We start from the raw sequence: 13,886 nt of genomic DNA, 5'->3' as shown, positions 1-13,886 counted from the left end.
ATATCTCTATTATATAAGGGAAGAGGGGAGCAATGGTGTCCTCTTTTGAAACGCCTATTTTGCCCCCCTTCCCTTTCTAAATTACAAAAGGAATGTCAACATCAAATCGACACTCAAATAAAACTACCGAAAATAAATTTACAACACTCACTCACAAATCACTTAAAAGAAGAAACTTTACAATTCAACCATACAATTGAGAAAATCACGTTATAAAAATCACACAAATCACTCAAATAATCAGGAAACTGTATTAAAACTTAAAATTAACATACAAACTAAAACTAGCTAATAACCTAGAACGTCAATACATACAAAAATATTTACAAAAATTTACTTACAAATCACTATTCTCAAGAACCATTCACAATTAATGGTGGGTCATGATAAAACAAAATAGAGGTGTATTTGTATTGAAATCAGAATTTAGAAGTTAGACAAGGAAATTTTTTTTTTACTTTTTTATAGTGTTTCCTATATATAATGAATATTTTACATATATTTGGACCTATTTTTTTCTATTATATAATAGCGATTAATTATCAAGGTAAAAAGGTTTATGTAAAATATCATTCAAGAATTAAAGTACAACATATCTCTATTATATAAGGGAAAGGGGAGTTATGGTGTCCCCGAATGAAGAGACTATGTTACCTCCTTCCCATTCTAAATTACAAATTCACTTACAAATCAAAGGGGGATTCAAACAAAAATATCAAAAATATAATTATAACAATCACTCACAAGTCAACTAAAATCATAAAATTGCATAATTTACGTTATGCAAATCACTAAAATGAGGAAACTTTGCAAAAACTAAAAAATTCACTTACAAACTACAACCTATGAAAAAATTGACTTGAAATCAAAGTGTCTACTTTCTTTACACTTTATGAAGTACTGTACTTAATTCAAAATCAACTAAAAAATTATAATATTAGAAATCATAAATAAATTCAATAAAATTTCTATTTTGTTCATAGAATTTGACTTTGAAAAGTAAAAAGAAAATCAAAACAAAAAGAATGTATGGTGAGAGACTTAAGTAACAGAAACTAAACCAATCATATTTTGCAACTAAAAACAATTTTACTTCGTATGTCTAATGTTCAAATTTTGACTCTTATGCCGAAGAAAATCGAGTTTCTGTTTCGAAAAAAATTCAAGCACGCATCGCGTGCAAAAAATTCTAGTAGTTACATATACGAATTGAAATGTTTTTGTATTCTAAAAAGATTTTGGTAGTGATGTAAATTATTGAGGTTCTTTTGTAAATGTTATTATCTTTTAAAATTGAAGATGACTGATTTTTAAGTGTTCAGTGCCGTCAGTTCTTTAACAATTATGAATGTTAATAGACCATATTGTTTGAACTTTGTAAATACGAAGTATTATGTTGTCATGATATATCAGTAACTTTTTTTGGTTGAATATTCTAATTAATTTTGTGAATTGATTGTGTCAATCTATTTTGTGAGGTTAATAATGATGATTGCGTATTCCATTTTTGACTTACTCATATGGCAAGTTGCACTGATTCTCATTTTCTAATGAAAAGAAAATGTTGTTTTAAATTATTAGAGCCTAGAGGTATTATAGTCATTTGAAAGGAGGACACCACACCTCATCCATTAGCTTATATTTCCTTCATTTTTTAACATGCTACATAGAGAAAGTGGGGGAGGGGGGTTTAAGAAAGGTAGAGGAATAAAGTATGGGACCACCACTTTTTGAATAAAAAGATTATTAAGGAAAAAGTATATTTTAAAAGAGAAGGTGGGGACCATCAACTTTTTAATAATATTTTAAGATTTTTATGGTGAAAAAAGATCCATTTATGGTATGTATCATCTATTTTGACATTTTCATTTAAGGAAAATGTAGGATCTATAAAAAAAATAGATGAAGTATAATAGAGATATGGGTTTTTCTAGTCTATTCACCTAGTGGATAGGTTTAACTATTTGTTTTTAACTGTATTCAACAAAATTGATAAATATGCAATAGTTAATTAAAGATATATTATTCTCATAATAGGAATTATATATCAGTTATGAGAATAATCTCTTTGATTAAATATGCCATATTTATTAATTTTATTGAATAAAGCTAAAAACAAGTAGCTAAACCTATGCACTAAATGTATATGTTAGAAAAAATCATTATAATATAAGTTAGTACACTATTATTGTCGAATTGTTATTGGTATCTTAATTTTTTTGTTCCTATCCTTAAATGACGATGATTAATGTGATAAGAAAATGGTAGATTACACATATAGAAAAATGATACTTAAGATTGATATTCAAATTGTATTGTTAGTGAGAACCTTCCCTTTTTGGTGAACTAAAAATTTAATTCATCTGTTGTTTTTTATTTGCTATCGAAAAAAAGCATACATTCTTTCAAGAGTGATCTTACCTGAATTATCCCGACCCAAGTCAACATGAACCAGCTGAAATCGACCCGATATTGACACAAGTCAACTAACCCGCACCTGAGCCGAAATGCCATAAACCCGAACCCAAATGGGTCCAATCCGTACGTAGCCCGAATATAAAGTTGACCCAATATGTCCCGACCTGTATGACACCTCTATCCCTATCCCCAAAAATGATAAGACTCGATATTCCTTTCTATAACATAAATTTATGGGGTGTTTGATTGAATTAGATAGAATGGATGTAATACCATATTGTTAATGAAAATAACAATTAATCACAATATTGTAACACTGAAGCGTCTTGCCTAAAATTTCCAAAATATGATTATTTAAATAATGCTTACTTATAACGTTTTCAAGTGAAACATCCTTATACCCTGTTTATCCTTAAAGCATGGCTTCCATGCTTCACCACCAATTTGAATGACGTGGTTCTAATCTAAACGCTTAACACCAATTCGTCCAACATTATAAGTATTCTAACTTTTAACTCAAATTCACTTTGCAGAAGTAATCTTCATTTACCTTCTAATACCTCAAGGAGGAATCTTAAACCTCTTTATTTCTAAAGCTACAAAATCCAAAATTATCACATAAACCTCTGTAAAATAAAATTCACCCCTAAAATATCATATGATATTAATTCATGAATAATACCATTAACCTCAAATTCTAAACCTGTGGACATTTATAAACATCAAAATTTGTCCTTGTCTTTATAACAATAGCATTTAACAAATTATTCTTGAACACTTTTAAATTTCAACTGCTTACTTGCATGTCCCTAATTTCAGCTCCTCCTTCACAATGGTGGCCCTCCCTCAATTCCTCCTATATATCTTCAACCACCTTAATATCCTCCTCCTACAACCCCATTCTCCCTCCTCAACCTTGGCCATAAACTCTACCTCCAACTCCACCCCTGTTGTTCCACCTCTTCCTTTACAACAAAGACGTACTCAATGCTTTCTCTTTCCTCCATAACCACCGCAAAACCAAAATTTGATTTTTGTCTTTATCGATTGAATCTCAGCTCGTTTGGCGGAGCTTGAACTTCAAGTAAGCGTAGCACCACCTTTGGAGCATTTCGTACAGGAGAGGTGCAGTAACCCTAGAATAACAATGAAAGCAGAGAGAGGAGAACAACATGAACAAGATAGAAGCAGGGCAACAATGATTTGGCAGCAACAAGAAGAAGAAAGAGAGAAAAGACCGGAGAATAGTAAAGTGGCTCCGGTGACCCAAGGAAAAACGGACGTTGAAACGCATCCAGGTGGAAGAGAGAGATGCAAAGGGGAATAAATTAAAGATGAAGATGCGGGTGAGAGAGAAAAGGGATGCGGGGAAGAGAAAAAACGAGGGTTTGAGGGTTTTTTGCGGACGTTTCTCCTCCATATTTTGCAATAGCTGCTCTTGACCGGCATAAAGATCGGAAATCTAGGTCAAGAAAGTCGTGGATCTCGAGGGTCAGAAACTTTGCCACCGTTTCTAGTAGGGATGGCAATAGGGCGGGTCCAACTGGACCCAGACCCAAACCCGCCCCAGTTCCGTTGGGTCTAGATTTTTCAGACCCAAACCCAAATTCGTTGGGTCTAGCGGGTCCACGGGTCCTAAATGGGTCCTTCTTAGTTTGAATTTTTCATAAAAGTTTTTAATATATGTAATTAAAAAAATTCGTCATAATATATATATGTTCCTGTATCCATAATTAAAGCATTCTCTAAACAAAATTTTGAGAATTGACTCATAAAATATTAAAATGTTACAACTTATAAAGTTACGAGTCTTAGATGGAGTTACAATACTAACGAGTTCACAAAATCACAACTCATAAAACCTTAGAGTTTAGGTTAAAAAAAATTTCTAATATGCAAATGGGTCCATGGGACGGGTCTGCGTCTAGCATATGTGGACACGGACCCAGACCCGACACATGTTGTTCGGGACCCGGACTTGACCCGGACCCATTGGGTCTAAAATTTATGGACCCAAACTCTTATAAATGGGTCGTGTCCATGCGGATCTAGGTCGGGTCTAAGACCCATTGCCATCTCTAGTCACTAGGGATGGCAATTGGGAGGGGAGGGAACAGAGGTTTATCCCTCCACACCCACACTCGCATAAAATTCTCATCCCCATTCTAGCACCCATTGCGGGGTTGGGGGGGAAGTTTCATACCCATTTCCGTCCCACCACCCGCATAGATACTCACACTCGCTTTGTACTTGCGTCTACCTACTTCATCCCCACAACTATCCTCCCAATAAATCCTATATAATCTGCAAATTTTAGTCTTCTCATGTTATGGTGATGGCTTAATGGGTCAAGTTCTCGAAGCCCATATTACATATATATACTATGCAAGATAAAATTATTAATAATATAAGTTATATAAATACGATTAAATAATTAATATGTAGGGTGGGGCCAGCGGGCGGGGGTGGGGTGGGGTGGTGTGGGTGGAGATGGAGCAGGTATAACATAAAATACACATTCGCTCCACTACTCATTGCGGGTACGATAATCCTCATTCCTCCACAGTTGGGCGGAAATGGGGAGAGTTTCCTACTTGACCCCCCCACTGCCATTCTTAACCGTCAATGGAGAAGGTGTCCGCAAGAGAAAGAAAAAAGGAGGAGAGTTTTGGGTTGGGGATTTCACGTGTGGGTGGTTACACTATCACTTATAGTATAACAATTACATATAAGAATTTTTGTCAGGTCTGTATCTGCTCTTGCCCGACAACGAAACTTAATAATAATGATTTTTTCTCAATTAGAAATTTATTCTATCAATATGTGAGGGATAACAGGTTTTATAGATCTTAATTACTATTTAATCCATTGTTTTTCTTCCTTTCACTCAAGTGCTCACTCCTCAGCTTATACTTCTCATGATTATTGTAATCGACCCTTTTAAATATTCATCCTATAACCTTTTTGTTGCCTTATTTTTATACTCCCTCCATTCTTATTTACTTCTTCTTTTCTTTTACTTATCCGATTAATTTTTTATAATTATAAATATACATTAACACATTTAAAAGTTTGATCAATTTAACTCAATCTATATTTTAATGTTTACTAATCGACTAACATATATATAATAATCAAAGTTGTGCATTAGTAAACGTGACAAGTAATATGATAAAAGTAAAAGTAAAAAAAAAAGAACAGGTGGATATAAAATATAATATATATTATAATGAGAACCTTCTTGTGGTGAAAACCGTGAGAACTAATTAAAATGAGCAAAAACTTCATAAAATGAGCAAAAAGAAAAAGCAAAAGTATAAAATATGTAGAAAACATTAAATGAGCAAAAAGGTAAAATGAGCAAAATGAACAAAAAAATGCGTAGCCAAATGAGTATAAAAATGTTAGATAGCAAAAATCTAAAATCATTAATACATAAGATGATCAAACATATTGTGAAATGAGCAAAAATATTTATAAAATGGGAAAAAAGAGTGGTTCACCATAAGGTTGCTTATAAGGACTTTGTGGCTCTAATGCCAAAGCGCCATGATTGACTAAGTTTGATTGGTTATTTTGCAAGAAGTGCAAGTCTAGTAGCTTTTTATCAAAGTGTTCTAATACTACCTCTGTTTTTTTTAGTTGCAACGATTATACATTTTCCCTCTCTATTTTATGTCAAATCGTTGCAACTAAAAAAAACAGAGGTAGTATCTTATAAAATTTGTTTCTATAGATTTTTTTTTTTGTTTTTGAGAGGAAAAGGGTTTATTGTTTTCTCTTTCATGGTGGAATTGCGGATTGCATAGGGTGTTTCTATCAATCCGTGATTATCATGGGTTGCAAAAAGAAATCACAGTCTTTTGATCCCCCAATGACAAGACAAGCTCAAAGTTTACTAGTAAAACAAGTTCTTCAAGGAGCTAAATCTCCATTGGGTATTACTAGTTGCGCTACACCTCGAACCACTCCACGAGGTGTGACGATGGAGGTTCAGGATGTCATAGAGGCTATGAATCATATTTTCACCACTGATAGACAGAAGCAAGCTGGAAATAGAGCACATAAGGTTATGAATGTACAAGTTACTGTTCCATTAGCTGACGACATTGTTCCATTGATTTCCCCTGTTTGTGATGACCGAAAATCCGCATGAAGATGACATAGAAATCGAAGATTTAGATGAGCATGAGGGAGAAGGGGGTCAGGTGGGTAATGATGCTGAGGTCCTATGTGCATAAATTCGAAAGCGACCACAAACCTGATCGTCTTTGGCTGCAGTCTGCAGAGAACAAGATGACTGCTAAGGGTATGCGACGTATGTCCTTGAAATTTGTTGCTCCCTTTATGAAAATGGTAAAGTAGTTGCTCAATTAGATAAAAATGAAGTTGTTAAGTTGACTGATATTTGGGCAAATGCCATTGTTGTGTATGTTGTGGGGCATAAGCGCTCCATGCCCTACTACATTAGACAACAAGATATATGGCAAATGTCTCTGCTAGGGGTGTGCATTGTTGGATATCGGATCCGATCCGAACCCGATCCGAAAAAATCCGGATATCCGAATTTTTGGATCGGATCGGATCCGATATCCGATCCGACGATCCGAAAAGTAATCCGAAACATATATTCACTTGATCCAAGCCATTGTTTATTGGACCACTACTTGTGCTTATAAAACCTATGTAGAATTGGGAAATTGATAACATTATATAGTCTTTCAAGCTTGTAATGCCAACACTTGGCACACTTTGGCCCATAAGTTATAACTTACAAAGTTATAAGTGCCTAACAAAATACAACACACAAAGCACAATTACACATGAAAAGATCAAAGTTACTAAATTCATATTACAAATTGGGAGTTGCAAGATTAAATTACAACACTTTAGGGAGGAAATCGATCAAACTTTCAATTCAAAATCATCCATAGACCATAATACTCCAAGTTTCAACAAAATAAAGACAACTAGAGTAGTACTCCAACTCTCCAAGGCTTCAATTTCCAAGTTCCAAGCATCCATTGACCAAGCTTTAGAAATCTCCCATAGTGTCTATTGTTTCATCAATTATGATATCCGGTTGCTCCAAGGTTAAATCCTTCATTCCTACAATAAATAATGACATATGACGTAAAGTATGGTGAAAAAAATAAATTACACACAAATGTAAAAAGAAATAGTGAATAAAAATCATAAAATATACCTTCCTCCATTTTTTCTAAAGCAAGCAAACTCTCCTCTACTACAAGAGGTGCACGTGAAGTACGTAGCCAATCTTGTGTGCAAACAAGTGCTTCAACCATTTTAGGAGACAATGAAGTGCGAAAAGAGTCAAGTACGCGACCTCCCGTACTAAATGCCGATTCCGATGCAACGGTAGATATAGGAATGGCAAGCACATCTTTCGCCATCTTATAAAGTATAGGATATCTCTTGTATTGATCTTTCCACCATTGTAAAATTTCAAAAGTTGGAACATGACTTTCTCATGCATCTTCTAAATATTTCTCCAACTCACTTTTGTTCACATTAGTCAAAGAACAACCCGTATCCCTTTGATATTTGGCCGTCATGAGCTCTTGAAGGTCAATTTTTCCTCCACTTTGTGTGAAAACAGAAGAAGATGTAGAAGTAGAAGAAGAAGTAGGACCGACCTTTGAACGAGGCATAGAAGAAGCATAAGAATCAAACAAAGATTGTAGAACCATCTTAATCTTAAGGCTCAAAAGAGTGACTTTTGTTTCATCATAGGAATCCCGCACAACTCAATCAACATAGTTCATTTTGTGCCTAGGATCAAGGATAACCGCTACAAACACCAAAATATTGATATTTTCAACATTTCCATAGTATTTGTCATACTTTGTCATCATTTGGGTTGCCATTTTCCTAATACCCTCATCATCGGAACCTTGATTGTTGGAAATCATTAATCTAGTCCCATAAATCTCATGAGCATAAGCATTGCAAGTCACATAGCGAGAACCCGATAACCTCAATGTTGCATCATAAAAGACACTTAAGAAAGGCAAAAAACTAGCAATCCTCTTCCAATCATCTTCCTTAGGACCACCACCAAGCTTCTTCAATTCCTTAAAACAAGAGGAATCTTTCATGTATAAGCTTGCAAATGCCTTTTTAAACTTGATAGCCGATTCAAGCATTAAAAATGTGGAATTCCATCTTGTCTCAACATCCAAAGTAACAAGACTTTTACTATCTTCTTTCTCCTCTTCTATGCATGTTTTAAACCTTAAAAGTCTAGCAGGAGAGGAACTAACATACCTCACAAGAGTTCGAACTTTCAAGATGGACACATCAAGCTCTCGTAGACCCTCTCGTACAATCAAATTTAAAATATGAGATGCACATCTCATATGCAAATATTGACCTTCCAAGACACTAGACTCCCAAATGTTAAGTCTTCTTTTCAAGTAATCAATTGCCAAATCATTAGAACTAGCATTATCCACAATCACTGTCATAATATTTTTCAAACCCCATTCATTCAAACATTTTTCGACCGCCCTACCAATTAGTTACCCAGAATGGCCAGCAATAGGACAAAAGTTAATAATCCTCTTATGTAAATTCCAATCATCATCAATAAAATGGGCAGTCAAACACATGTAACTCAAATTTTGACCAGATGTCCAAGTGTCCGTAGTAAGGCAAATCCTAGAATGCAAGTTCTTAAAAGAAACTTTCAGATCATTTCTTTTTTCAATGAAAAGACTATAACAATCTCTAGTGGCAGTTGTGCGGGAAGGAAGAACAAATCTAGGATTTAAAGCCTTACAAAAATCATGAAAGCCTTCACGTTCAACAAAAACAAAAGGCAATTCATCCACAATAAGCATCTTAGCAAAGCTTTTTTCTACAAAGATCAGGATCATATTCCCAAAGTTTTGGAACACTACTGGTTTCCAAACTCCCATCCTCATTAACATGACTCTGAGTTTCAAAATCATTGCTGCAAGGGAACATCTTGTTGGTCAATCTAGGTTTATGAGGAAAAATGGGAAGGTTTCTATTAAGCATCTTTACAAGCAGTTGCAAGGTGATAGTGCAAAAATGCCTTGGAGAAGTGTCACTTGTGTAAGCATGTTTTTGTTTTGCCTACACGGTGTGAGCACGTATTAGATTTGACTACCCCACTGTAAAGGTTTTTGTAATAAAAAATGTTTGAAAGTCGCCAAAAATTCGGTAAAGGAAGAATCATAAACCTAATTGGATATTGAAAAACCGTAGGGACATAGAGACCTATCCAATGTAGATTTTCTCATCATAACTCCATAGATGGTCAAGGTGAACGAAAGATTGAGTTTGGGGGTGAAGGTACAATATAGCCAGGAACTATATTGCCCATTGCTGACCTCTGCTAAATATTGATTCATTACAGATCTTATGCAAAAGAATAATCATATAATATTTTTGTACACCCTAAAAATATTTAGTCTAAGTTAGTTTAGGAAACACATAAAAAGATTTTTTTTAGTAATATGTTATTATGCAATTAATATTATAGGGAACCTAACATATTGTCCAAATCAATCTGATTAATGTTAGAACAGTTCTTTAATTAGGTTTTGATTAACAAAAATAACATATGCGTGATAAAAGCAATAAAGCAGGAACAATCATATAATATGAACAGAATGATCAGGCAAGCATATGATATACAAAAGCCTGCATAATAATAATACTCCCTCCGTCCCATAATATAGTGCTTGCATTCCTCTTTGGGTGTCCCAAAATGTTGTATCTATTTCTTTTTTATTAATTTGTTTGGACTAAATTATCCTTCATTTCTACATAAAACTTTCCAAAATACCCCTACTTTCTTTTAAACACTAGTAGAATAAATGCTATTTACTGCGGTGATATTGATGCGGTTTTACCCATAAGCAGCAATATATCACGTAAAAAGAAAAGGAAAAATATAAAATAACGATATTGTTGCGGTTTCGGCTTAAAACCGCAGCAATATTTTTTAACAGATTTTTTTTAAAAAAAGTTGATTATTTGACCAGATATATTGCTGCGGTTCTTGAGAAAAAACCACAGCAATATATTAAAATAATATTAAAAATAATATTTTAATATATTGCTGCGATTTTTAACAAAAACGGCAGCAATATTACTAAAAAATATTTTTTAAAAATGTATATAAAGCGTATCAATTAGGGTTTGTTTTTGTTCCTTTTCTCTCTCGTGCGCCTCTTTTCAATTCAGATCTCACTCTCAGCCGTTCTCTCTCTTCTCTCTCCTCTCTCATCCTCTCCCCTCTCACCTCCATTTTTGAAACCTCGAAGAGTTGTATCACGACTTCAGTCAACCATCAACAATGGGCGCGACTCCTTCGGCCTCACCACCACCACCAACTCTCGCCACCACACCGACAAACAATGAACAATTGGTTTCATCTTCCCTTCATCTTTTGAAGCGCCTCTTCGAATCTGAACAATGGGTTTGATGCAAGCGATTTGAAGCGCCTCTTCAAGAACAGACCGACATCTTCGAGAACTGACGCCATCTTCACCATGACGAACAAGATCTGATTTTCCGTCGCCGTTCATCGTTCCTCTTTTCTTCTTCTTCTCCTTGTTTTCCGTCGCCATTCATCGTTCCATTGAAACCATGGCGCTTCATTGAGAGATGAGAGGAGAATCGTTGGCGAGGATGAATGACGAACAAGATCTGGTGGTTTTATTTCTCCCTCTTTTCGTCCTCACCATGGCGAACGAAATCTGTTGTTTTTCGTTTTTCTCTTTGGTCCTCACCACTGACATTTTCGGCCTCCAAAACGAAATCTCTTTTTTTATTTTTTCGTTTCTATTTTTTCATTTTTTTTTCTCGTATTTTTAGATGTGTTTGTAGATTTTTGTTTTAGGATTTTTTTTATTTTCAGTTTCTTTTTTTAATATATTTTTTGTGCTTATAATTTTTTTTTGTAATTAGTCATTTAGTATTTTAATTGTAAGCGTTATTTATTTATTTTTGCTTTTTTATTTTACTTTTTGATCTTTTGTATTATTTATGTAACTATTTTTTTTATATTTATATATTAATAAGATTCGTATGCCATTTCATCTTTTGTTTGTATGTGAATTTGGTGGATAGTGAATGGGTTAGCTCTATGGTTTTAATTTTGCAAATTTAATTGTGAAAATGCAAAAAAAAAATTTTTTTTACCTGTACAGGACCCTATTGCTGCGGTTTTTGCTAGAAATCGCAGCTATATGCTGATTATTTATCATAAAATAGAGTATATTGATGCGGTTTGCTCTAGAAACTGCAGCAATATACTGAATTTTGCTACTATAAAATAAATATATTGTTGCGGTTTTCCATAGAAACCGCAGCAATATGTTCAAATATTGTCGCGGTTTAACACCGCAGCAATATAATTAATACCTATTGCTGCCCCCTTAATTGTTGCGCGCCCAAAACCACAACAATATGCCACTTTTTAACCGCAGCAAATAGCATTTATTCTACTAGTGAAAATATGTGCCCCTATTTATTGTTTTACACCATTCCAAGGAATATTTATTGCTCTTTCATTTAATTTTAAAGGAAAAAGAAGAAAAAAACTAGTTCAAAGACAAAAATACCCAATAAACATTTACGTAAATATATATTTTTGTGAAATCCTAAAACTCCTTCCATTTTCCTTAATTCTTGTGAAAAATGAGAAGTGAGCACTATATTATGGGATGGAGGGAGTATAAAATAAAATATAGAAAAGGGATTAGAATATGCAGTAGGACGATTCTATATATATTAAAGATCTACATCATGAAAGAAACAATTAGTAACTTGGGTCTGCAAGATTGACAACCTTCGGGACGACCAATCGTGAAGCCTGAAAAATCTGAATGTATGTAGACGATTGAATGTAAGATATGAGAATTTGAACTTAGGAGTACATATGATCTTTTGAGGTAATATTTGAAGATCGTAACGAGCCTAATTTTGGGGTTACTAAAGTTTTAAGACATGAAATGAAAATTTTGAGGTTCGTGCCTAAGTATGAATTATGTGAAAAATTAATTGTTGAGTGGTTTGAAGATAAGTTAATGGCTATTTGGGTATTGGGACTACTAACTAGTGATTGATATTTTGAAGTATGAGATACTTAGTAGAAGAAATTTGAAGAAAGAATGTCTAGAGATTTCATGGTGATAGGAATATATTTCTTTTGCGATGATAAAACTAAGTTACAAGGACACCTAAGTATTTGACGAAAGGTATTTCAAGACTCAAGGTAAATTTTCTACAGTAATGATTTGATAATTTGGGATTAATCTTTATGATGATAAAGGATTTGAATTTTTGAAAAGGGTTAAGAGTTGGAAAACGAACTATGACCTTTAAGCTAGCCAGTAAAGCATGAAAATATTCAGTAGACAAGTTATTACCTTGAAGAGTACAATGATGAGGTGCTTTTGAAGACGTTAAAATAACTTGGCGTATAAGTATTTGGATGAAAATTTGAGGATATAAGAGCTTAATTGTTGTGATCGTCATATTTTTGAGTATTCTACCAAGATGCAAAACAAGATATATTTGTATGTGGAAGTTAGAAAAAAATATAATTAATTATATGATAGTATTAACTTTATTAATTATATTAGTAAGGTTTTGAGATAATCTGAGAGTGCAAAAGAGGGTGAATGGAGAATGTTGAAGAAATTGAAGTTGTGATGAAAGGTAAACTATTACTTGGATTCCTGAGCAGTTAAGAGCTTGAATATATGACATTAACTAGGTTAGTTAGAAATATATGTTACGACATTATAAGTGATTAACTTTTGGGTTATAATTAAGATGTGGTTAGAAGAGAAAGAGTCAAAGTAGATTTAAGAATGACACTAATAAACTCTAAATGAAATATAACATACCAACAATGACACGAAACAGATTGAAAAATGACATGAAATAGTTCCAATATCATATGAAACTTATCAATAATAACATGAAAAAGTTTTAAAAATAACATGAAACAGTTCTAAAAATAATATGAAACATGCTAATAATAACACGAATTAGTTATATGAGTTCATATATGTGAGATTTTGTTACACATATGTTACACCCAACGAATTGAAAATTAATTGATCTTTTATACCTCAATCTTCCTCAATCATTGTTGTCCTTTGAGATTCATAGATCGTTCTAGCATGTTAACTTAGTCTTAGCAAAAGTTTCACATATGATTAAGCAAAAGTTTCACATATGATTAGAGGTCACAATTCTCTAAAGTCACTTTCTCTTTAATTTACAATAAAAAAAGTGAAAGTATTGGGTCAGACCGTCTGACCAATACTTACTGTCAGACGGGCTGAGCCCAAAACTCAAACTCAAACTCTGTACGCACCACTTTCTCTTCTTCTCCCCACTCTGTACTATTGTTGCCATTACCACTACAAGACCCTCTCGATTTCGCACGTGAAGTTCTC

Source organism: Beta vulgaris, chromosome 3, assembly GCF_026745355.1.
Source record: "Beta vulgaris subsp. vulgaris cultivar EL10 chromosome 3, EL10.2, whole genome shotgun sequence".
Taxonomy (NCBI): domain Eukaryota; kingdom Viridiplantae; phylum Streptophyta; class Magnoliopsida; order Caryophyllales; family Amaranthaceae; genus Beta; species Beta vulgaris.
Note: the sequence above shows the minus strand (reverse complement) of the source record.